At 43.8% G+C, this 25,710-nt stretch overlaps 1 protein-coding gene across 4 annotated transcripts in view; it reads right to left on the bottom strand.

Annotated features, from left to right (window-relative positions):
• plcb4b (phospholipase C, beta 4b) overlaps positions 1–25,710 on the bottom strand; it is an 81,584-nt gene that overhangs the window by 42,619 nt on the left and 13,255 nt on the right. For 2 of the 4 annotated variants that reach the window (XM_086166993.1, XM_086166989.1), the window contains exon 3: positions 15,244–15,305. The exons of 1 other annotated variant lie outside the window; for it this stretch is intronic. The gene's annotated coding sequence lies outside the window, so the exon portion shown is untranslated. Of the gene's footprint in view, positions 1–15,243; positions 15,308–25,710 lie in introns of those variants that run through there. One more of the 4 variants, XM_086166992.1, reaches the window with a different exon arrangement.

Genomic DNA, 25,710 nt, shown 5'->3' with positions numbered 1-25,710 from the left:
AGCTGCTGTCGATAGCTTGGACTGAACCTTCGGCTGGCTGGAATAATATATTTTGTGTGACGGTAAAAATGCGTTGACTGGAAAACAATTGGCAATATCTTATTCATTATTGTAAATTATACATATCTATGGCAGATCTCACAAAACCAAAGTGATAGCTGAAAAAGATTTGGGTGCATGTGGAGGAAGGGAAGGAGATATCAAGATCAGGGTTCCTACTGGTGGGACTCCTCACCATAATTTGACCTCCGGAAGAGCAAAGCTAATTTTTCACAAGGCATCACAACCAACTCTGGCAGTTTTGGTTTGGTTTGTATAGATATGCACTTCTTCTTCTTTTGGTTTTTGCCTTCAGGGGTCACCACAGCGAGTCAACTTTCAAGTCCAAACATTCTCAGTCATCACTTTGTCTCGGTCATACATGTCCTGCACCCCAGTGACACATTCTTCTCTTCCTTTGGGCCTTTCCCCTCAGGGGTCGCCTCAGCAAATCAACCTTTTCCATCTAACCCCAGTCTCTGTATCCTCCTCTCTCACACCAACTACCTTTATATCTTCTCTCACTACGTCCATAAAACTTCTCTTCGCTCTTCCTCGAGACCTCTTGCCTGGCAGCTCCAATTCCAGCGTTGGTCTACCAATATCTCCACTATCCCTCCTCTGTACATGACCCAACCATCTCAGTCTGGCTTCTCTGACCTTCTCTCCAAAACATCTAGCATGTGCTGTTCCTCTGATGGACTCATTCCTGATCCTATCCATCCTGGTCACTCCCAAAGAGAACCTCAACATCTCCATCTCTGCAACCTCTAGCTCTGTCTTTTGGTCATTGTGACAGTTTCTAGTCCATACATCATTGCTGGTCTCACCACTGTCTTGTACACCTTTCCTTTTATTCTGGCCGATAGTCTTGGGTCACATAGTACCCCTGACACTTTTCTCCAACCATTCCAACCTGCTTGAACCCGTCCTTTCACCTCTTGTCCATCCTCTCCGTTGCTCTGGACTGTTGACCCCAAGTACCTGAAATCCTCCAGCTTCTTGATCTCCACTCCCAGGAGCCTCACCGTTCCACCCAAGTTCCTCTCATTCACACACATATACTATGTCTTGCTGCCACTACCTTTCATTCCTCTCCTTTCCAGAGCATACCTCCACCTCTCTAGATTTTCCTCAACCAGTTCTCTGCTCTCACTATAGATCACAATGTCATTCGCAAACATCATGGTCCATGGATATTCCTGTCTAACCTCATCTGTCAGCCTGTCCATCACCATTGCAGACAAGAAGGGGCTCAAAACTGATCCCTGATGAAGTCCCATCTCCACCTTGAACCTCTCGGTTACCCTTGCAGCACACCTTACCAGTGTCTTACAGCTAGCATACATGTCCTGCACCAGTTCAACATACTTCTCTGCCACTCCAGATTTCCTCATACAATACCAGAGCTCCTCTCTTGGCACCCTGTCATATACTTTTTCTAGGTCTACAAAAACACAATGCAGCTCCCTCTGGCCTTCTCTGTACTTTTCTGTTATCATTCTCAAAGCAAATAATGTATCTATAGTGCTCTTTGTAGGCATGAAGCCATTCTGCTGTTCACAAATGCGGACTTCTGCTCTCAGGCTAGTTTCTACTACTCTTTCCCATAACTTCATTGTATGGCACATCAACTTTATCCCTCTATAGTTGCCTCAAATCTGCATATCCCCCTTATTCTTAAAATTGGGCACCATCACACTTTGTCTCCATTCTTAATTGTGGTATTAAGTCATATATGTTTGGACAATTATGCTAAAACATATATGATAGGCAGGGTACAGATTCACTAATGTGACTTAAAATGATTTAAATAGAGGAAAAAAAAAAAATCACATATCTAATTTGGACTAATTGGGTTGTGCCTGTCTGATGTTAGCCTAGATCTCGCCACTCTCAACAGAATGCGTTAGATAACATTGTCCTCCACGGGATGAAATCTGTCCAATTGCAGATCGTCACTCTAAGGTTCTGTGAGGCCACGCCAGCGTGTCACGTCAGGTCTCCGAGCTCGCGGACATATAGGTGTGTGTTGTGCACATGAGGAACTGAGGGAAGAGTGAAAAAAAAAAAAAAAAAAAAAGGCGAGGAAGGTCCGAGTTCCCTGTCCAACCCCTGACAATGAGATAATTACGATAGATAAGGGCCTCGTGAGGAACGCTGTTCCCAGCCTTCTCATCTGCACTGGCACCGAGGGCAACACCCAGCGGTCCCGCACCTCATAAACTAAAATTAGGCTACAGTTACATCAGTCATCCGGCAGCGTAAGGGTCGGCTGGGGACGCAGTCCAGCGGACACGAGCGAACGCATGGAGGCCAAGCCGAGGTGGCTGATACCACATCCACGGATAGGAAGTAAGAACTACGAAACTAAGGTTTGCAGTTTTAACTCCACTTTATGAATGATAAACGTATATTTTTAGCATTTTTTTTAATTCCAGATTGGTTGGAGACCTGCAACCCTCAGACAACACTGTGCTAACCTTTGCTGAAAAAAAAAAAATCATATCTACCGCATGAATGGATTGAATCTGTCAGGCTTTTTAATATCATTCACCTGTTTATAGCTTTATAAAATGAAAAAAAAAAAAATTCTCTGTGTCAAACTCAACTTCAAATAGCTGGTTAGTGTCAGAGAGAAAGACAATGTTATGTAAAGATCATGTCATCACTTGACAATATCTAAGATGTAAATCTTGGATATGGGATGGAGCGATGCGGTTTGCATTCCACGGTAAGTACAAAATAATCTCTGAACCTGGTGTTTATGAACAATATTGTACATCCTGCACGTCACGAGGTCAGTCGCTGAGCGTAACAACGGACCTCCGAGCATTAGATTCTTTGAGATTAGATTTACCACACTCCGGTTCCAATCCTGGGATAGGTATGATTCCTCAGGATCAGTCCCACATCTTCCACCCATAAATTTCTCGGCGTTCAGAATTTGAAACCGCTACCCTGTGTTGTCCCCCAGTTGCCCCCCTTTTCTGATTCTGATGAAGGAAAAAGCATTTCCACTTTCCTTAAAAGTGCTTTGATTGCATGTGAGGTATTATACAAATTTGCCATCTTGAACTCCGCAAAACAGGCTACCGTCGCCGCGGTAAATTAAATTGCACGACCATGCAGAGAATACAGCGCCGCCACCATTAGCGCTGTTCCTTTGACAATTTTTATTCTCAGAACCCTCTTCCGTTATTGACTGTCAGGCAATAAAAACATAACAAAAGCCTTTTTTTTTTTCCCCAACACTGACTTGCTCATACCACATTCATATCAATTGTTATTCCGACGCAAGTTTCATTAATCTGCTTTTCCATTATCGCCTGAAATTCGGGAAAAGAAGTTTTCGTTTTCGGCAAAAATATGCCGCCGCCAGCTGTTTCCAAGGAATTAATGGGAAGGTGAAAAGTATCAAGTGTAATTGTGAGCAGATGTTAAATCTTATTCACTTATAAAGAGGTGATTTAGGTTAACAGATGGTTTTAAGAGCTTTGCCCATTTGCAATCATTTTCACTTACGATAAAGTTCATTAAATCTCTTGAAATTTGAGGGAAAGCCAATGTGTGCTACCGAAAAGATCATTGGAGTCGTTAAACCCACTTGTCAGTCAAGATTTATCTGTGTACAAAATAACATGGATAATTGGGGACTCAACGCGCATGAAGCGGGAACTGTCTGTTCAAAACTAAAAACCCATTAGGATTTGACTGCTGTAAAAGGGTAAACTCTCAAAATACCTTCTAAGCCAGAGGATGCATGTTTGCATTTATCCCAAATCTGTGCTAAATGGCATTTGACACCGCCCGACTTAACAAACTAGACCTTCGGCACGGTCAGGTTCAAGTTTCCCAGGGCAAAAGAAGCTTTGCCGATAAAAAAAAAAAAAAAAAAATGTTTACAAGACTAAAAGGGAATCCGCATATTGTAAATGAAATTAACTGTGGCTGTGATGCTTCTGCAAAACGGCGACTGTGTCCGTGAAAAAAGCAGCGTGTCCAAGAAAATAATGGAGAAAAAAATATAGTATGGCATCTTGATTAGCTTGGTGGTCATGTGGCTTCATTTTCAGATTACGGTGATGAACCATGATATTCTACACAATAACACGTGCGCAAACCACCTGATTCTTCTACTGTCACTTGACAAAATGGCTGGGCAAAAACTAGCTGCTACAAAAATAAATATCCATAAATTCATTTCATTCACAGTGACCAATTGTTCATCGGTTTCTACGTTTATTTTGAAAACGTCCCTGTGTAAACTGGTAAAAAGTTAACCAAAAATATGCAAAAAATGACCTACGAATTTGAAAGAAATCAGTGAAAATCTTCATGAAATAACATAATTAACACCATTTAAATCTGGCATTTTATTTTTGCCTCGTTTCAGGGCTTTTGTGGCTTCATGGCTCTCGTCACTCGTCACCCACAAAGCTACGAACAAGCGAAACCAGCGCACGAGATGCACTCTTGTGAGTGCGGCTGCAAAGCAAGATACTGAAAGCGTATGGCTTTTCGTCAACATCGACATCATTTCTCTTCGGAGCTTCCGAAAAGAATGAGGAGGAACAAAAGTTGCCTGACCGGACCCCCTATATTCCTTAATTTGCCCTTCCAACAACAATTCCATCCATCATCCTCTGGTACTTTTAAGGTCAGAGCGGTCCTCAAGGCTGAAGCCATCTTAGGACACACACTCTATAAACTCACTTGTATTGACTTTTGCCATCGTCTAATCAGAAAAAAAAAAACAAAAAAACAAAATCCACTGCCACCGAGGGATAAAAAAGATTTTGTTTTTGTCCATCAGACAACTCCGGCATTGTCAGAATGAAATTAAACCTAAATGAAACAAAACTTTAAGTGCTCTATTTTGAACCAAATCTTGTATCCTCACTCATTTGGTAAATAAATCAAGAGGAGATACGATTACGCCAAGACAAACCAGTCTGAGGTCCTGGAGATCAATTGGATAAAAAAGGGCTCAGACAATAATCCCAATCCCAATCTCCAACCTGCAACCATAACTGTAGTTTAAGTAGTTTAAGGTATCGTAGTTCATGTGAGGTGACACCGGGATGGAGGTGAGGCTCGCACACCAGAACTGATTTGGCCTGCAATTGGGATTCTCCATAACAAACCGTTCAATATAAATACATAATAAATATGTTTTGCCGACAATCATTGATCCCCTGATCCCTTAGAATCAAACACCGGCTAGTTTTACATTACAATTAAAATTAAGAGCTACCAAACAAGCAGACATGGCTGCTAGTGAGAGTGAGCGTAAGATAGGAACGCAAGACATACAAAGAGGAAACGCTTGTGAAAATGAAAGTAAAAAGTAACGGATGCCTTGCATTAACCGTAAAAGGCCTGATGCGTACCATTTCATTTAATTCGTACGGTAATCTGGTGCTGCTCGCTCGGTGACGGGTGGATGTTGACGCAGATCAACTCCACTGCAAAAATACTAGTCGACAGACTTGTCATTTCTGTGCCTAAAATGGAGAACCTCAGGTGAAAGTAAGCTCTGGAAGGAAGGCCACAAGGTTTGCAAGAGAAACACATATTTCTATTTTGTTTTTTTTTAATATGCACTCAATTCAAGTCCTGGAAATACAGCGCGTCACATTTTGCCACGACTAGAACGCCGCATGAAAATGTCTGGAACACGCACACGAAAATATGTCAGATCACCGATAACATTCGAAAAAACGACAGACGAAAAAAAGCGAAATTAGTGCAATGTTAGGAAAAGAAGGCGTCCACAGGCGGTATCGTTATTAATACCAGAGCACCGTCACTCTTTGACGCCCCGTAGCGTTGTGCTCTGAGGTCACACTCCAGGCAGTAAAACGCCCATCTAGGTTTGGACTCGTGTGACCCAACAGATTCGCACGAAGGCGTGGCGACCCGAGACGACATCCGTTCACGCCCCTGCTCGACCCAACGCTTCATTGATGCCCGGCTGGGAGAGTGACCCATATGGCTCATCAAGGTGTTAATGAGTCTTTTCACCCATACGGTTGCCCCGACACCACTCTCGAGGTATCAACCGCCCCGCGGGAGATTAAATACCGGATTTAAATGAAGAACCGGTGGGGCAGATCCAGCGGACGATGATAATTCGGGAAATTTTACTCAACCCGGACGGTAAAAAGGAATCTACGAACTCCACCGTCCTGAAAGAAAAGTGCGACCCGATTTTGCCCGGAGGTGATGTTCAGACAAGGTCGTAAACTAATAAAGCGGGATCGGGAGCAGCTACAACGGGATTTGTCTTCGTCCATATTTTGCAAACACACACCTAGAAGTCACACCATAAAGAGCGTGGCTGTTTACACAAGAAACCGGTAATCTGTAATTAAATAGGAGGTCTCGGCACAGGCTATAGTGGTTTATAGCACCGATTATGCCACTGTTAGATAAGATAAGATAATACTTTATTGATCCCCATAGGAGAAATTCTCTGGGTGATAAACATGCAGATCAATATTTCTAGCAGCGGCTTCTCTTTTTATATGATTTAGCCGTTACGCAGCGCGGTGACGTAAAAATGCGTGGTGGGCGATCAGAAGGCCTCGATTTCGCAACAACGCCGGCTTGAAAAAAACATTTTCTCCCGGTGTATCATGAGCGCAGAGCGCCGCGGGGCTGAGTAAACATTGAGTCGTCTGAAAGTGCGACGGCGAATCCTATCGCATCACGAAAGTCTCTGGAATTTATCGTGCGGGGTTTTCGGTTTATCCACGATTGGACTCCCGAGTCGGCTATCGGGCCGGTGAGTGATTATGTGGCCCTCCCAAAAGCAGTGTGCGTGTGGATATATATTTTTTTTTCAAGTATGTGTATTTGTCTTGGCTATGTTTCTCGTTTCTTTCAGTGTGTGTTTTCTCCAAGCCACTTAGCCCTCTTAGCCCAAAGAATATCTGACAGGAAATACATCAAATTTTTTATCAAAGACAGCGTGCCTGCGAGGGGAGTGTGCGGGGGGAAAAAAAACTGTTTTCACAGATTTAAAAAAACCTTGTGATGAAGACGCGGAAAGGTCACTTTCTGTAACAACCGCCAATGTCACGGTTCTTTGTTAAGATAGAAATATTAAAGTTCATAAGCTTACCCGTGTTTGTGTTTTCTACCGAAATCCTGTGGATTCGCCGACCGGGAATGATTCATTCTGAATGGCAGACGGAGGTCAGAGGTCACGGCAACCAGCCGTGGGTGGGTGCATGAAAAATAACTCTCTTTTGGGGATGGAGCCGGAGTCGGCGCGTCGGGAGGAGCGGTACGACTCAAACTTGAATGATCATGTCGGTGATGATCGAGAAAGTTTGGATGGGAGCGACTCCCTAAAGTAAACCCGAGTGTTGAGCTGCTCGGGCATGTCTGTGCTAAGCATGGATTTGCACGTTGGAGCACAAGGTTGTTGACAAGTGCACCGTACACGGTAACGGAGTACTTCACTCGGGTGAAAAGATTGGATCAAGTGGCGGGGAAGATCTGGAGAACCCAAATCATCGATCCAGGTGAGCTGGAAATGTTTTGTGGAGGATCCGCAAGGTCTTCAGTTCATATCTGGAAAGGAATTTGTCCTGCATTCTGGGGGAGGCCAAGGCCGGGGAAACTGAATTATCCACGTTAAGGGGCTGGATTGTGGAAACAACTTCCTGCAGCTGTGGTTGGAAGGTCATTAGTGCTCGTTCTGGCCACCAACTGCAGTGAACGCTCGCAGTGTCGGAGGCCTTTGAAGCACATGCGGTCCAGAGGTCTTCTGGAAACACTGACAAGTGCTGGGTGGCTAGAATGGTGGACCAAGAAGCAAAACATCAGTACATGAGTTTGGAGAGTCCTAGAAAATGACTTTTGGGTGGCGACCGTCAAGCGATTGGGGAAAAGGAAGCAGGAAGTTTACATTAATGGAGGAGACCCGTCGACTTGGCTCGGTACACTGTTGGGCAGAACTCAAGAGTCCGAGACTAAAATCGGCACCGAAGCGTCAGGTGTTCCGAAGGCCGACGAATCACACGGACGCCGGGGACCGGCTGGGCCTCGGCGCTGGACTCCGGGTGCTCGGCGCCGCCTGGGCTACTCTCGTGTCACAGATTCTCTTCCTGGTTTCCAGGGACGAGCTTTCCAGGAGCCGTCGGAGGGAGGAGAGCATATTACGTGTGCCGTTGTCCTAAAGGCCTCATCGCCTCGTGACCTCCTGCAGGCGTCTGCAAGTCTAAGGCCACAGTTACGTCCCGCGGAAAACAGATCGGCTGCCGCGCTTTACACACTGATGATTCATTTTCGACAGCGGCGGTTCTACACATGGAAAAGCTGTGCGGTCTTCATCGATCATCGACTCTAAACAATAAAAGCAGTGACATAGAAATGAGAACAATGGCTGTCGGGGAAAAGAAAACAAATAATAGGCGTGCTTATCTCATGCCGTTCGTACAGAAATAATAATAATATTAATAAATCTGAGTCCCTGTGACGATGACTGGGGACATAATATGCTATTTAAGGGAAGAATGTCTTTTTCCAAGCCAAATGACCCTCTCCTTCCCTCTTCTTTGCCTTTTATAGTTGAGGATCATCCTGCTCGCTAACTCATTGGTACCAGGTTACATAATTACCTCGAGAACACGATGGAAACATCCCGTCTCTCAGTCACAGACACTTACTATGATGCCAAACAGTAGCTCAGCAGGACACGTGTGCAAATACGAACTCCCCTCCAAAAAAAAAAAAAAAAAAAAAAAGTTATCAGATGCAACAACAGGAAAAAAAAAACCCCATGAAACATACTGAAGCAAAGTAGAGTCTCCCTAACTTTTAGTATCTGTTTCTGGGACGTGCACGTGCAAAGACACGCTCAAACGAGCTCTATATATAGCCGTCCATATCCTGCCTCCTGCCAAATTGAGTTACACAAAGAATTTAACACATGGTCTAATGGATGGAGCGTCCACCCAATAAATGATGGCTGTGAGCCTTTGCCAAATGGGGGATATTAACTTGCGCGGATGTGTGTGTTTTAGGGAGCCCGTTGACCCGGGGGTGATGAGAACACTGAGTCCTGTCACTGGGAGAGAGAGGGGAGGGGAGAGGTGAAGGCTGGGTAAGGGGTTACCGACAATCAGCGGTTTAAAATGTGTGTGTGCATGTGTAATGGGCTGGCATGTCCGTCTGTTTAAAAAGGCATTTAGTTTGGGAGCTCCCAGAATGTAATGAGGGAGAAGGGTCAGGCCCGTGCATTATCACAAATCAACTACTTAATGTTGTGTTCACATTCGGGGGCTGGACGCGGTTTAGCTAAGCATGTATTTCCTACTTAGATGGAAAATGGAAGGTCGGCGGCGATCGAGCGACTCGATTTCGCCGAATCACAAAAATGATGATAAATAGAACATCCTCTGGGAGATTTAACAATATGCACATAACCTATTTTTTCTATATTGTTATACCTTGGCGGATCTGGACAGCCATGCATTTCACAAAGAACATGGATCACTTAAAAGGATTCAATGCGGTGTTAAGGGAGCGTCACGAAACGACATAAACCCTCCATTCTTGCCGCTATTATTTGAAAAAAATATTCATCGTGACTTAAACTTGAATGTGAAACTTCATTTCCGCTTATCAATAAGCCGGGAGGAGACGGTATAATTGGATTTCAAGCAGATACAAGTCTTATATTTCGTCGCGGCCGTATCCCAATGTTTAAAAAAAAAAATCAATTAGTTGAGGTAATTTAAGTCCAGAGTGGTTATTAGATTTGTGATGAGAACAGATTTAAACTTTCAATAACATATTACGAAATGATTTGGCGTAATATATGACCCGTGTCATATATTTATTCTTTTAGAATAAGAATAAGAATAAACTTTATTTATCCTGAAGAAAATTGTTGTGCCAGAGTTACAAGAAAAATATAACAATAATAAATAATATTGATAATATATAATAATAATAGAAAAATTGTATAAACAGTAAAAAATGAGAGAAAAAGGGAGAATAAGAAATAAAAATAAACTATAAAGTGTCATTAAGTAACAAGTGAAAGATAAGGAGTGCACAAGAGTATGAAAAAATATCGTACATGTAGCTGTAATGAAATATTTCACAGTTATGATAAGTTATTACAATTTAATTATTACTATTTACAGTAAGTGGGAGAGGTTTTTTTTTTTTTTTTTTTTTTTTAAGGTTTTATGATTTTAAGATTCCCTACGGCTGAAGGGAGAGGAATTAAAAAGTCTGATAGCCTCAGGTAGGAAAGTCCTCCCGTGGCGTTCAGAAAGATGTCAAAATGGAATCGATGGATTTAAAAAAAAAAACATATTATATTCTCTGAAGGAAATTGAGCTATTTTTATTTCATGTCAACTTTGGTCAGGCCCGTTGCTCAGGAGCGAGCGCTAAAGGCACGTCTGTTAGCACACAGATATAAGGCTAATGTCTGTCTATTCATTATAGCCATGTTTGCATTCTATTCAATGATTTGTTGGACCAGAATTGAGTGAACAATGACGATGCCCAGATGGCTTTTTGACTACCACGTTATAATCTCTCTGCAGGCATATGAGGACACGGCATGAACGACAACATAACTGTAATCTAACTCCAAGCTTAGTCTAATCTTGGCACAAATGGATTGATGTTTCACTTGGAGGTGACAAAGAAGTTAGGTAACTGGCCTTTGCAAAGAGATGCCTGCAGAGCGAAAATACCAAATTATCCCAAAATTACTACGTTACATCACCAACTCTGGGCAGCATTGCATTGAGTGTGTGTGTGTGTGTGTGTGTGTCAGAGGAGGAGACAGAAGCAGAGAGAGAGATATAAATCGAGGGAGAGAAACAGTCTCATTTAGACCAGATTAGGGGGTCGGAGGTTGAGTTTGCCCGACTACACATACCCTTTGGATGGATCTTCTGGGCCTTTGCCCAAAAATGGTCAAAAATACAAAGCACACACATGCACGCACGGAACCACAAAGTTTGATGGATGTGCACCGCCTGGTATAAAATTTTATTTGCGAGGGATTCCGTTTTTTCACCGCTAAACTCGTGCGGTGTGTTTTCACTCTCCTTTCCGCCCGAATCATGTCGTCTTGCACGCTAGAAGTGATGACGTCTCACGAAAAAAATACCGCTTCAAAAATGGAAACGGCACGGCGCAATCTCCACTGAACACAGACTGTCCATCCCCTGTCTGCTAAATTATGTGAAATCCTTTGCGTCGAAGACGCCGGACTAAAATGGTAAATGAGGGAAAAATCCTGAATGAAAGGAGCACAATAAACACATGCTTGAGAATAGTGCTCGGGGATGATAGTGTGTGTGTGTGTGTGTGTGAGGGGGTGGCGGTGAAGCAGGGGTTGTTCATAAATGAGAGAATTCTTCCACTGACCAAATAAGTACCTTTAAAAAGAAAATGTGTGCCTTGCTGAGCGTCAGATAAGGCAGCCAGGAGAAAGGAGCTGTTGAAATAGAACATGTCCATATAGAGAGGAGAACTATGGAGGGATGGAGTATCAAGGGGTCAAGGGTTAAATGCCTCCCCAGAATGTCAAGTTTCCAGTAGCGAGCAGACTCCCTGGACGCCTGCTGACTGAAGGCCCGCCGAAAAGCATAACCGAGGAAATACGACTGAATTATTAGCCAATAAATGACACGCTCGGAGGCCGTGCTGTTTGAAAGCACCGGTGAGGAAAGACATTTCGCGCCGGCTTCCCCCCCCCGGGAAAAAAAAAAAAAAAAAAAGTTCGAGTTCCTCCTTTGCAGAGCGAGGGACAGAGCAAACACTCCGCAGATGTTGCTCCTCGCAGACACCGCTGGTCGCCATAGCAACCCCGTTGGCCAGTAATAGCCTTTAGCTCGCCTGGCTGCGGCGGCGTCACACAGATGCACACACACACGCAAACAGGAACATTTCAGCCTCAGAATGTAATCCCAGCGCGTATTTAGACTAACAGAGGGACTCGCTGGCCGAGCCGGGCCGAACGTCCCCTCGGGCCTTTCCAAACAGCTCATATCTCAAAGGAGAACCTCCCTGCGAAAAGCCCTGCAAACACACGGCGGTAAATACAGCCGTCTTTATCGACCGTGCGTCGTCTCCGCTCTGAAATCCTCCCAGTTAATATAACGGATGCGTAACGTTTAATCAATTACTCGTTCGCCTTTTAATTAAAGCGCGTCCTCCGGCAAGACGCCGAACCCCGGGTTGCTCCCGATGGCCCGGTGAGCGCTTTGCAGGCCGGCGCCATCGGTCGCGAATGGCCGAACGCAGTCCGCTCTCCAGGGCTCTACAAGTTGAGATCATTTACTCGTCCTGGAAAGCTTTCGAGGACGACCGACAGTCTTCCGGGTATTTTCATGCATTTTACCAGTAGCACTTTTACCCTGACCACTTTAGATCATCATTATAACTTGACACACCTCTGCCTTATTGCAAGTCTGAGGAAATGATGTACATCAGGCAAGAAGCTTTGGAGAAAAATGCATTTTCTCCCTCTCATTCAGAAGGCTCTGGTGCATCACTGCTCTTGTCATGCTCCTGCACCCTGGCAGAGGCAAACTTTTCTACAGACTTCTTATAGTTGCTCTAAAATAAAACCCCATGAAAGAAAAAAACGCTCCTCAAGAGCCTTATTTTGTAATAACAGTGCATTTTGTAATAAACGTCCAAAATGTAATAACTTTTTCATTTCATTTTGTAATAAGGCCGCATTTTGTAATAAACTGCCCAACGCATTTTGTAACACATTTTGACGCATTATGTAATAAGTGATTACATTTTGAGAAGATTATTACAAAATACATTTGCAACTTTTTTATTCTCTAGGAAATCTAATAACATGGAATTTATAGAATATTCTCTGCTTATGCACCCTTTGAATAGTGTACTGATAGTAATTGCTAAGTACTGCGACTAGGCTAATACAGTGATGCTAATAATAGGACTAGCTTTTACAAATACTTTAAAGTAAAATAAGTTCAATTAACAAACAAATACACTATGCTTTAGAATTGTTATTACATAATGCACCGTTGTTACAAAATGCGGCTCAACAAGAATTCTGCATCCATGAATTGATATTAACTGCGTGGAAAGCGGCGCGACGACGGTTTCATTCGCAAAAAGGAAGCTGCTTCGCTGACTCGACAACTACTTTGACATTAATTATGTTTAAACATATTCAACACAATCGTCCGATTACTTTTGCTCACTTGTTTTGTTTGGCTGCGACATTATTTCGGAAAGCCCAATTTCAGCTTGAGAAACTCTCTATCAACTCCATCTGGCGAGGCGACCTCCGAGAAGGAGTGTGTTTTGGGAAGTGTCTGCAGACTGGAAAATCCCATTAGCAACGCGGCGCATTTAGCATTTACCGAAAGGGAAGGCGGACGTCCCCGCGCCGACAACAAGAGCGGTACCTGGCACATGTGCACGTGCATGCGTGTGGGCGTGCACGCGCGCACACACACACACACACACACACACACACACACACACAGAACAGACCTACCAAGTCCCTCGACGGTAGTAAACAATTCCTGTAATTGGCAATAACAGGCAGATGGGAACTACACATGAGAGCTGGCTTCTGTTGTGCCTCAGGTCCTTCCATTTTAACATGGAAAATTTGAGCTATTCTCTCAATTTTGCATGAGAACATCATGAATACTGGACGCGGCTTCCTGTAACCAATATTAGCGAGCTCCCGTAGTCAGATTCACCGCGACGTAGTATTCATTAAGGTCTGCTGTCAACAGGTGTGTGTCGGCTGTTATCGTCTTGTCAGAGCGATTTCACATCCAAATGTGACGCAAATAAACAACCGCCGCGTGGCGAAAACCAAACTCTACCTTTTGAAACGAAGGCACCGCACAGCCAGCGCTTTTCTTTTTCTAAGTGGTGTCGTACGAGGTTAGCGGAACGACACGGCAGGAGCGCAAACGGACTCGTTGTGAAATTGACGGCGTAACGGCAGAGTCTCTATATCCGGAGTCGGGACACTTTGTGACGTTTTCCGAGTCCAAATCTGACTCCCTCGTCACCGCCGAATATTCAGTGTCAAGTTGAGTGGATTCTTCGGAGATTCAAGATTGCCTTATTTGGGCGTCTTAGCACCGACATCAGTTTTAAGTTGATGGCGGCCAGTAGCCTGGCAACCTGAAGAGTCTGCCTCTCTCAGTGACCCCCCCCGCTCGCTCCCAAATTCAATTTAATTTCCAAAAGCTTCCCCTCCGATAAACCAAACAAACAGTTCTTCCTTAGGAGATATGTACTTGGAGGATTGGCCAAAATCTGAAGAGGAACAACAACATTGCTATCAGTAAGTTGTGTTAAATATACTGCTTGAAAAAATAAAGGGAACACTTGAATAATGTAACTGCAAGTCCATCGCACTTGAAATCAAACGTCGATTCATTTAGACTAGTTTGAAGGGCATTAAAAAAAAAAAAAAAAACCAAAAAACAGCAAAAGGTAAACAAAATTCCTTATATGCTTATTGAAATCTTCCAGGTCAAGTGTTTCAAGTGTTTTCCAGCCCAAAAGGGAGTCAAGGGTTCAAGTTCTGAATTAAAGTAAAACATTTCAGGTGAACAAGGGGACAAAGAGAAAGGGAATTCTCAGCCAAACTGTTCAGCACCTTTGTAAGATAACGCTTTACTTTTGTTTGGCTTTTTATGTCTCCCTCGTCTCATTTCTAATTCATCCGCGTACACGAAGCGGCCGCTCCATTACCCAGTTTGTTTGTTCTGGCTGCGAAATTAGTCCGAATATTTTTTTTTTTCCGTGCAGAATTCCTTCCCCGTTACATCCCTCCGTTTGATGTCTGAAAAAGCACGGGTATCGACTGATTGCCTAAGATTGCTTTCCGCGCCTGTCGGATTTTCTACGACCGGATTGAAATGCGCTCGAATTAAGGTCGCGTTGATATCATACATCCCTGCCATGTTGTTGTCGTCCCCCGCATCGCATCCTACACTGTCTTCCTCCATGCCTGTGTTACAGTGCCATACATTCTCTGCACACTAACAACAACAACAAAAAAAAATAAAAAAATCAACGCTCCGTTCTTTTGAAACGACGCAATTCAACGCCACCGAGCCGGCGGTTATGTAACGGATCGGAAAAACGGCGAGAGCCTCTGTGCCGTATATGTGGGTGAGCGAATGAATGTGAGTGTTCTTACCAGGTGAGGAACAGAGGGACAGAAAAGTGAGGGGAGGGAAAACACTGAAGCACCTGGCCACTCTGTGAAAGAGAAAGAGACAAAAATTGACGGGGGTGTTAAAAAGAAAAAAAAAAATGGTAATAATTCCCGAGTGCGATCCCGCCGCTGATTTCATTATTCAGCTTTAACTTGTACAGTAATATTACAGACGCTGGCTGTTGCTTCAGGGAAGACATAAAAAAGGCAAAAACACGCTCCGCACAAGCACATCCCCTCCCGTGCTCTTCCTCTTATTTCGGCTTGTGCCTAATTTTAATCATTCCTCTGGCTTCTGCTAAATAAGCTTTTAATAGAACCCCGGTTCCCTTAAGAAAGGCTGCCTTCATCAGCGTAAGTGCGGTGGAAGTGAGACGGCAAATTAAGACCAATTGAACCACCTCCGCATCTGCTCCGCCGTAGCAGCCGAGCTGTCGGCGTGTCACCGGAGATAAACGATTCCGCCGCGAGGTTTCCATGTAAATGTACGTATAGCGAGAGATATGGCGAGAGACACGAGCGGCGGGAAGCGAGGCGAGGGTGGGGACGGAGCGTCTCGTGCATCGCGGTTCCGGCCGTAGATGAATTCTCCGGCTGCACTTCCGCTCGTGTCTCTCCGCAGCTCATCAACATGACGCCATCTTGCTTTTTAGCAGAATAAGGACAGACGCTGCAGCGGTAATGCTTTGTCTATACACACCTTGGGCTGCAAAAACTCTGCATGTAAGCTTGCAGGTCACATCGATTGTAGTTATATCCGGGATAATCCCCGTTTATTAACAGTGCGTTTGCAGTGTGTGTGTGTGTGTGTCTGTGTACGTCTTTGTCAAAAAAAAAAAAAAAAAACAACTAACCCAAGCTTACTGTTCTGTATATTTCCTGTGCATCTTGTATTTGCAAGTGTTATTTGCAGTCCTTATGTCCTCTGTTGTAAGTCGCTTTGGATAAAAGCGTCTGCCAAATGTAATGCAATGTGATGTAATTAACGTTGACTTTCGGAAGCGTCATAAAAAATGTCATTTGTGACTATTTATTTTGTTCCTGCACGCAAATGCGCAACAAAACAAGCACAGAAACTGTGGTTCGTTGGTATGAGGAGCGCATGCAATGCACAGTGCAAAACAACTACGCTGAATTAGGACGCGAAACCTCCCTTGAACGGTCATTAAATATTTACTTTTCATTTAGGTGGCAAAAAACACACAAAAAAAAAAAAACAAACAAAAGAAAAATTAAAAATGTCAGCATTGACGACCGATACTGTTTGCATTGTCATAAGTCATGACAATGCCTGGTGTATCTGCTGATGGGATGTTTTAAGAGTGCGACAATTAAATCAGTAATTATGACGCCAAAATGACTTTGCGCAAAGGAGACGAGCTAATTACAGTTCTCCTCATGAAACCGCCGACATGTTTTTTTTTTTTTTTCTGATGTGAATGAGTGACGGGTTTTCAGTCGGGCAGCCAGACACGTCAGGCAAGCTGGAGTTTCTTTTTAACTCTGTAAATCCGTCTGGCTGTCCTCCCATTCAGGGGAGGCCGGGGACACTGGGCTGCAAAATCCACGCCAATCACAATAAGATCCGCCATGAGGAGAGGGCTTAATGGGAAGATGAGCTCGCGGCGTCACAGGAGGACACACAACATGGAGGTACTTTTGTAAACATAATTTAGCTGTCAATTCAATCACCTGAGCTGTTTTTACATTGCATTACTTTACATTGCATTTTGGCAGACGCTTTTATCCAAAGCGACTTACAATAGAGGACATAGGGACTGCAAATACACTTGCAAATAATATACAGAACAGTAAGCTTGGGTTAGTGAGTTTTGTTTTTTTTTTGACAAAGACATACACAAACGTACACACACACACTGCATAGCCTAACTTGCTGCCTAACCTGATCTGGGGCATCAGCGCAGTAAAAAATCCTGAAAGAGAACAGTTTTTACCTGTTTCTTGAAGGTGAAAGCTGTTAATTGACTTTAAATGATGAACAAATATATATTTTAATGTCCTGCCTGGGAAAACTATGTGCTGAGTTTCTCACATTCGGTAATATCTAGCCTGTCTTTTTTTTTTTTTTTTTTTTTGGACAATTCCACATTTTGATGGTTTTCTTCTGCTACGCTGATGGGTTGTCATAAGTTTGGAAAATGTCAGAGGTTCAGGACGAGTGCTTTGTTTTTTGTTAACGCCTCTGGGTAATCTGAAATGAAGACCAGACTGAGGAAAACTTTTTTAAAAAAGGCTGATTCTTAAGCCTCTAAACAATGAACGATCAGGTTTTTTTCTCATTTCCTGTCTCGTCGCAACTAAATCAACGAAGCGATGTTGAAACACTGCATCTTCTGAAACACTGATGATAATTTTACTCCTTTCCTGAAACGAACACAAATCATAATAAAGGCAGTTTACCATGTTAAAATAAACTGGCACAGACATTGGATAAAGTTAACACTGACATAATGACTGACATTTGCGTTGTTATTGCAACAATTTTGTGGTGCATTTTGACCAGCGCGAAACGTGTAAAAATAGCAACCTATTTCCAAATATATCCCACCAAACACAGTATAGCAATGCAACTACTTCACAGTTTATTTTTAACATGTTTGTCACATTGTCAGCCACACAAGCGCTGTGGTGACTGTGTTTCCCTGTGTGGACATTTCCTGGGTGTGTCTTTGCCAGTGAACCGGACAAGACTGAGAATAATTGACAATTACGACTCCGCGAATCCACGTCTGACCGTGTGTTTTACCGACTGGAGCACCTTTATTCGTCCGCCTCGTCGTATTTTTAGGGTTAGAAAAATGCCTTTTGAATAAAAGTCAATACTTGGGATATTCGAAACAAATTTGGAGGATTATAAATTAGCTGAATAGGAGATGCATGATCGCGGGGCACTGTGTTTCCATGGTGACAAATCCAAAAATCCTCAAACGGAGGCCATCCGGCTCAGATGCGTCTATTTCCTCGTGGCCGTCCATCCCCTCGCCCTTCCTCCCGTCTCCTCTGACAGCGGCAGCCTATGCGGATCAAACGTTATACATGTCGAGTGGCCTCGCTGACCAAGAGCTGTTAACGGGCCTCTTCGGAGGAAAGCTCTGCCAAAAAAGGAAGCAAGGAAACAAGCAGGAACCATTTATTTATGTTCCTCTAAAATATTTTGTCGGGTAGAGGGGAGGTGGAAATTGTACGTCAGAATCGCTCGAAAATGCCACTTTAATTTTATCTGCACGTGCATGTGTCGAGGAGTCCCCGAAGGCGTGTTCTCCTGCTACACGTTCAAATCCGATATGATTTGATGGTTAGATTAGATTGTCGGTGGATTACGAACTTCATGGGAGTCTGGTCGGATCTCTGTGATATAAAAAAAAAAAAAAAAAGCGCTCGGCTACCCGACGTGACGTCTTTCCATGACGGTTATTTGAAATTAAGCGACAAATTAAGATTGCAGTTCTCGTGCCTGTGCAGCGCTTGGAAAAAAAGCCGGTTGGTTTTGATATTTTCGGCTGTGGATAGAAAGCGAATGCTGATAGGAGGATCTGACACCATTCTTTAAGCAGCCGTGTTCATGTGAAGATGTTTTCAAGTATAGTGCCAACGCTACTCGCACGACAAAATAATCTTTTTCAATGAGAAGCAAAGCAAAGTTGTGTATGTTGTCGAAGCTAAGACACCGTGACACGCAAATACTTTTATAACCAATTCAGTTTTTTATAAAACCCTTCATGAAGCATTGAGCGAAAACATAAATCCTGAATAAGGTCCATGAGAAGAGTGGGCTACTAAACTGATTCGAATGAAATTTCTTGTTGATTTTTAGTTGATGAATAAAAAAATTATGAAAAAATCCGAAAATATTCCAAATTTTCCGATGACTTCTTGTTATTTTTGAGGTCATTTTTATAGCGTATTCCAGAAGGTCCATTTCGAGGTCCTTTTAGACTGATATCAGGTCCCTTTTTGTTTTTTTAAATATTATTTTAACCTAGTTTAAAAGTTTATTTTCAAGTCGTTTCCTGCAAGTTAATCATTTTTGAAATATCGCAGGCCTTCCTGGGATGTTTTGCCTTTTCTCTCCGTCCTCATGGGGTTTTCCATGATGCAAGAATCGCCTCATCGCTTGTTCTCATGCCGAGGAGCCACGTATGACAAAACTCTACTTTCGAACCTCTTCGACAGCCTGTTGAAAACCGCACGAACGATTTGATCGCTAAAGTAACATGGAATCTACCAGTCAGCATCGTCGCTATTATAGTCCAGTGCTGAATACACAATGTCGGACAAAAGATCCAAGCTCTTTCTCCCTGGTTGTGTATGTTACGTGCATACATATGTCGAGTGTGTGCGCGTGGGTATTTTGGGAGGTTGCTATTCTAAGCTACATCCAGTAGTGCTGTAATAATTCTGATTAAGGCAACAGGTGAGAGGCTGGTAATCTCACCCCTGCCCGTATGTGGATTTCGTCTCCGTAAGCCGAGGCGGCTCTGACAACATCACTCAACCAAAGATGGATCTACAGGGGAATAGCACAGGGGTGCTGATTAAAAGACCGGCGCTATGAACACACGTGCGCGAGCTGGAGCGCTCACACTCCCTCAGGTGACACAAGATGGGATATGGCAGGGGAAGTGACATTATCCACGTTGCCTGAAATAGCCTCGTCTAAAAATAACACACCTGCACACACAAACTCGGGTTACTGTGTTTTCCTGGGAACAGATAGAGACTGTACACGGCGACGGCGGTGAAAAAAAAAAAAAAAAAAGGGTCGAAACGGACGACCAGTGAGGTCAAAAACACGGAGTTTGAGATATTTCTTCTCCGCGCATTTGCCAATGTTCTTTTGTCTCAATGACTGTATCGTTTAAAACTTCCTCACCACCGAAATAGCAACCCATAGCTTTACGGATTAGGTGTTATTGGCAGAACGGCTGCACGCAAGCCAATAAACTAAGCCACGCTTCTGCGTTTAGCAGTGTGACGGACTAGCGGACGCATGAAGAGCGGTCAGGTTTATGGAGGCGGGTTGTAGGCTCGCCGTTGGACTTCGGAAGTTGGGTTCGGCCCCACGGTTCCAGGGAAAGGAAATCTCGATATTAAAGAACACCGAGGCTATTTGCAAATTTATGGTAACAGTTTATGCTTTTCGGATCATTCACAGGGGCAGTTCTGAGTAGAAGACCTTGACTGACCCCCAAGAAACCCCGATCTCAACTACTCCTTGAGATGAATTCCAAAGGAGACGCTTTTGTCCATCACTGCACGATCTCACTCATGGGATTCGGGATAAAATTCTGGTAAAAATGTTTCCAAAGACACGATCCAGAATCCTGCAGATGGATAAATCCGCCATCGATAAGTCGATAATAAGTCGATAAGTCGACACGTGTCCCGATAGTTTTGTAAGTAAAGAGAATATTAAATGTCTGGAGTTGAAGGTGAGAAACATCAACCCAAAGAAGGGAATTGGTTTTACTGTAGGTTTGCGCTCGTGCGGCGACGCCTGTTGATCTGCCGGCAATCCCGTTCCCTCGGCCTCCTCATCACAGCAAAGGTCAGAGAACTGGTTCTTCATAAAATTCCTCGTAAAGCAGGACGGCCAGATCGGGTTTCCGTGCGCCGTCGTAATACCGTTCATAAATTGTACCGACGATCCGAGGTTCCTGCTCCTAGCGGCACGAGGGCCTAAAAAACGATGAGACGTGGTTAAATAACTGCTGACCGCTGGCCCCCGACATCCGCTATTACGATCCTCCTGGTCGGAGTCTGCAGGATGCCCTCTAGGGAAACTCCTTCAAAGAGTCAGAGCAGCCATGTGTTTGTGGATGTCTGACTTGTTAAAGGACAGGAAGTCAGAAAGGCTTTCGGCGATGATATCTTCCAAACAACTTAACTCCTTGTACACGGACGATGACTCACATTGGGATCTTCAAGTCTGCTGATTAAATTATTTCATTTGAACGGATTTAACATGACCGGCGCGCAATCTCGAGAAAGTGATCGCGGAAAAGACAACCGGTGGAAGTGGGGTCCATATTTTTTTTGACATGATAACCATCTCTAAAAAAAAAAAAAAGGCTTTTACTCACAAGACCAGATTAATATGGGATTTTGGAGACTGATGTTTACATTACATTTACATATTTAAATCCGTTATCAGCAGGAATGCAAAAAAAAAAAAAAAAAAAATCAATTTCCGTTTTGCGGAGCTTGGATTGAAAGTATGGTAAATTTTAAGCATGATGACTTCTACTCAGCTGCAGCTTCACGGTTCATTAGATGAGCTGTTATGATAAGCTTGTTGTCATGGAAAATGAAAGACGGGCACGTTTAATTACTTCCAAGCATTGTGTCTCACCATCGAGGGAACAATGTAGCATGAAATCAACAGTCAGACTCAAGCCACCATTTTATAATCGTCTAATGAGCTGTAGAAATATGTCCCGAGTCACTTAAGGCAACATTTCTGAAACGCAAAAATCACAATTTTTTCTGGAATATGTGAGTGATACAAAGAGTTTTACAACTTTACAATCTCATATGGGAATCCGTTTTATTAGATCTAATGGTTGCCCTATTTTGGTCCGTGTTCGGCCGACGCTTTTCATTTCAGGCTTCTGGAACTGATGTGCAGAGACTATCAGAACCTATGATTTAAATTGTGATGCCTATCAAATATAGCCGAAAGCAAGTACGGAGAGAAATAATTGACATTTATTTTATTTCCACATCGATTTGAAAGTACATGAGCAAGAAGGAAACCGTCATCGGTTTTACCTCCAGTTTCAGCCCAGCGTTCTTGTTTTACTTCTTTTCTTACCTGCGCTCTGCAGTAAAATATTAAAATGTCACTTCTTGAAACAAGTGTAGAGCCCTGTGAGATTTAAGCTACATAATGTCTTTTCCAGTTAATCCTCTCATGGGAGGAAGTATAGAAAAGGCTTTGAATTGTTAAAGCGGTTCATCAGAGGGTCTTTCCTGAGGCTATTTGACTCACGAATGAGGAAAACTCCAGGACTTACAGGACATGCGGATTTGTTTTTAGATTTCCTTATCCTGCTGTTTGAGTAGATTCTATTTTCCCTGTCTATCCCGTTTGACCGTCCCCCGGGAGAACCTCAGATACAGGCTGAAATTAGAAAAGGTCATCTCGACCGGTTTACAAACACTTTCGGCGGAAACCGAAAAAAAACAAAAAAACAAAACTAGGCATCGGATCAGGAAGGAGCGGCATATGTTCCCACTTCAGGACGTCGACCGGTACCTCAGCCTGACGCGGAGCTAACCGTGGGAGCCACGGCCTCCGTGCCAAGAACACCACCTGTCCGGCTTCTGAGAGGACACTCGAGTTCTGTCACCGACGTCAACTATGTTCCTGTGGCGTATCGCTCTTCTGAGAGTCTCGATGAAAGCACATCAAACAGCACCGGCTCTCTGACCGGAGAAGCACTCTGAGAAAACCCCTCCCTCTGCTTGTCGTGCAGCTGTGTCCCATAGGGCAGCAGGGGTTCTGGGAGGGTTGACGCAGGGTTACCAGACTGGAAAGAGTTGATTCTGTGACCAGAGACCTGAATCAGTGAGACCTACCGCCGGGGAGGGTTGTCCTAACACGATACCGCCAAACGGACATTATAAGCTACGCGGTAGATTCCCCTTCTTATGTCCCTTCACTGGCTCCCGTTAGCCGCCCGCATCAAGTACAAGACCCTGGTGGTCGCCTACCGGGCGGCGAATGGGACGCCCCGTCGTATCTTGGGGATATGGTCGAGCCACATGTCCCGTCCCCTCCGATCCGCCACCTCTCGGCGTCCGTCCACCCCATCGCTCCGAGCCCCCGGCTGCCGATCCAACCGGTCTCGGCTCTTGTCGGTCTCGGCTCCTCGGTGGTGGAACGAACTCCCGGAAAAGGTCAGAACAGCGGGGTCGCTGCACATCTACCGCCGTGATCTCTTCACCAAGCACTACCCCACTAATCGCACTCAGCCCCCCCCAAAAAACAAAGAAATAAATGTATGTATGTACCGTAATTTCCGGACGATAAGCCGCGACTTTTTCCACGTAAACAACGATGCGGCTACTATATGGACTTTTTTGGGGGGGAGGGCCTAACGAGCCTTACGCCGCTACAATATTTATCCTCGTCGCATCGGACCGATGAAATTACGGGGAAATTCTGAGTCTGTTCAACTCCGACACCGAAGAAGACGACTTTGACGGTTTTAGTGCGCACGAGGAAGCCCGAGATAGCGATCGGCTTATATTGAGGTGCGCTCAATAGTCCTGAAATTACGGTATATAGTTTTGAGAAGGTTATTTGGCAGTGCTGACTTCTGAATAACGACTACTGGTACTTTGGATTTTCGGTTATTGAATTGCAAATTTTGTAAGTCGCTTTGGATAAAAGCGTCTGCTAAATGACTGTAACGTAATAGAATGTAGATTGATAGGCGGCGGCACGACTGGTTTAACTTTGTTAATATTGCTGGAACGGTGAGTCGGTTGTGTATAATTAAAACTGCCGCGATAAATGAGTGCCGTCAACGTACATTTCCAAGCGCTATTTCATGAGGAAAACCCAAACGACATCCCAGGTTTAACCTAAAGTGAAAGGTATTAGCCTGGAAGACTATGAGCACATGATATTTGCAAAAAAAACAAGTAATTCAATCATCGTTGAATCCGACATTACTATGACTTTCACTTATCTACGGTCACATCGAGGTTTCTGTATATCTTGATACATCTTAATATCTACAGTCATGGTTGGCATCACCCCGGACCGTAAACGGAATTGCGACACGACGTCCGACACCAGAAAAATATCACAAGACCATCAATCGAACCCTTCTCTACCGCGACCCCAATTCCGCCAAGCTGACCCTCGCCGACAGAAACATAGCTTCCAAATTAACTGGATTCCCTGCGCTCAACACTCATCAACCGTCCCATCCATCGGAAACCAGTGACCACAGTACACGACCCCTGATTCCCCCATCTCTCCTTTGATTGCAGATACAGATTCTGTGAAAATAAAAAGAAAATGGCTTTGGGAGTTTTAGGCCCTCGGCTATCATAGCCTTAAATAGCTCAGGATGACCCTAACAGACTTTTATTACTTTGGTGTTATTGTAGACTTGCACTCTATTCCGGGCGATATTATTTGGAGCATCTGTTGCGGACCAATATCCGAAGACCATAATAAGGAGAGACTGAATCTGAAAACACAAACAGCGGTGTCACATTAAGTGGGGATCGGCCTTTTGTAATCTCCCTTGGCTAAAAAGAAAAAAAGAAAAAAAATACTTTTATGGGTTTCTCATTACTTGAATCATTTCATGCTGCTGGTCACAAACACTCCAAACGTGCATCTCAAATGCAACTGCAAAAATAGGAATGGGACTATAAACTCTGTTTTTATGAATCCATTTTTATGTGGGAGTGTTTTCAACATTTTAAGCGCTTAGCCACGACACGATAGCGTTGTAGCATGAACATTTTTGGCTTCTCTGCAAAGAAATCAAACTCGACAAAATGACAACTGACTTCCGGCTTTGAAGGGATGGAAATAAGTTTTCATCTTTCGTTTAATTGTTGTGATAAATGCAAATAATTCACCAGTCCGTGAAGACGGCAGGTGAGAAAAGTATGAATGAAAAGACTTGTGAGCGTCTGCACGGAGGAACCTCGGAGATACTGGGAATGCGAATACAAAAGGAGAGGCTTCCTCAGAGAGACGCTGAATGATGTAGGTGGTGAGAAAGACCAAAAAGAGAGAAGCACGCTCACACACACACTCACACACACACAGGAAAACATTTCACATACACTTTCACTCCTCAATTTTCCCTTTCCGTCTGATGCAGTCAGAAGTCGGCTCCCCGAGGGCTGCGGAATAAAATAAAATCCAGCCATGGATAAATGGTGAGAAGGACTTTTTCTACTCAGTGAGTGAGTGAGAAGAAAGGCTCCGGAGGAAGATGGACGAGTCTTTAGCGAGGACAAAATTAGGTCTGGGTCTCCGAGCGCGCACACACTCGCGGACGACGAATCTCCCCTTCCCCCCCGAAGTGTGTGCTAATGAGTGAATGACATTAGGAGTGATGGAGAACCAGATCCAGCCACTGTCACAGCGACGTGTTATTTACCACTAATGACAGGAAGCCATTCAATCTCAGCTAAAACCAATAATCCAACATTTGAACTTTCGTGACATCGAAAGTAGACTGCAAAGCGTTGAGTATCTACGATATGGCTGTACGTTTTAAGGCTACTAATATTGACCCAATATCTTTGATTTTATTTATTTCAAATCAGAAATGTTGATTTTTTTTTGCATCATCATCATCACAAATAGTCTCCATATTTGAAATTGCGTACGAAGCGACTCAAAAATGTGATTTAGTTATTCATCCCGTAACTTACAAAAGGTTTTTG

This window comes from Fistularia commersonii, chromosome 20 (assembly GCF_037954325.1).
Source record: "Fistularia commersonii isolate RoL2024-O1a breed Wild chromosome 20, RoL_Fcom_v1.0, whole genome shotgun sequence".
Taxonomy (NCBI): Eukaryota; Metazoa; Chordata; class Actinopteri; order Syngnathiformes; family Fistulariidae; genus Fistularia; species Fistularia commersonii.
This window is presented reverse-complemented; position numbering and strand designations above follow the sequence as displayed.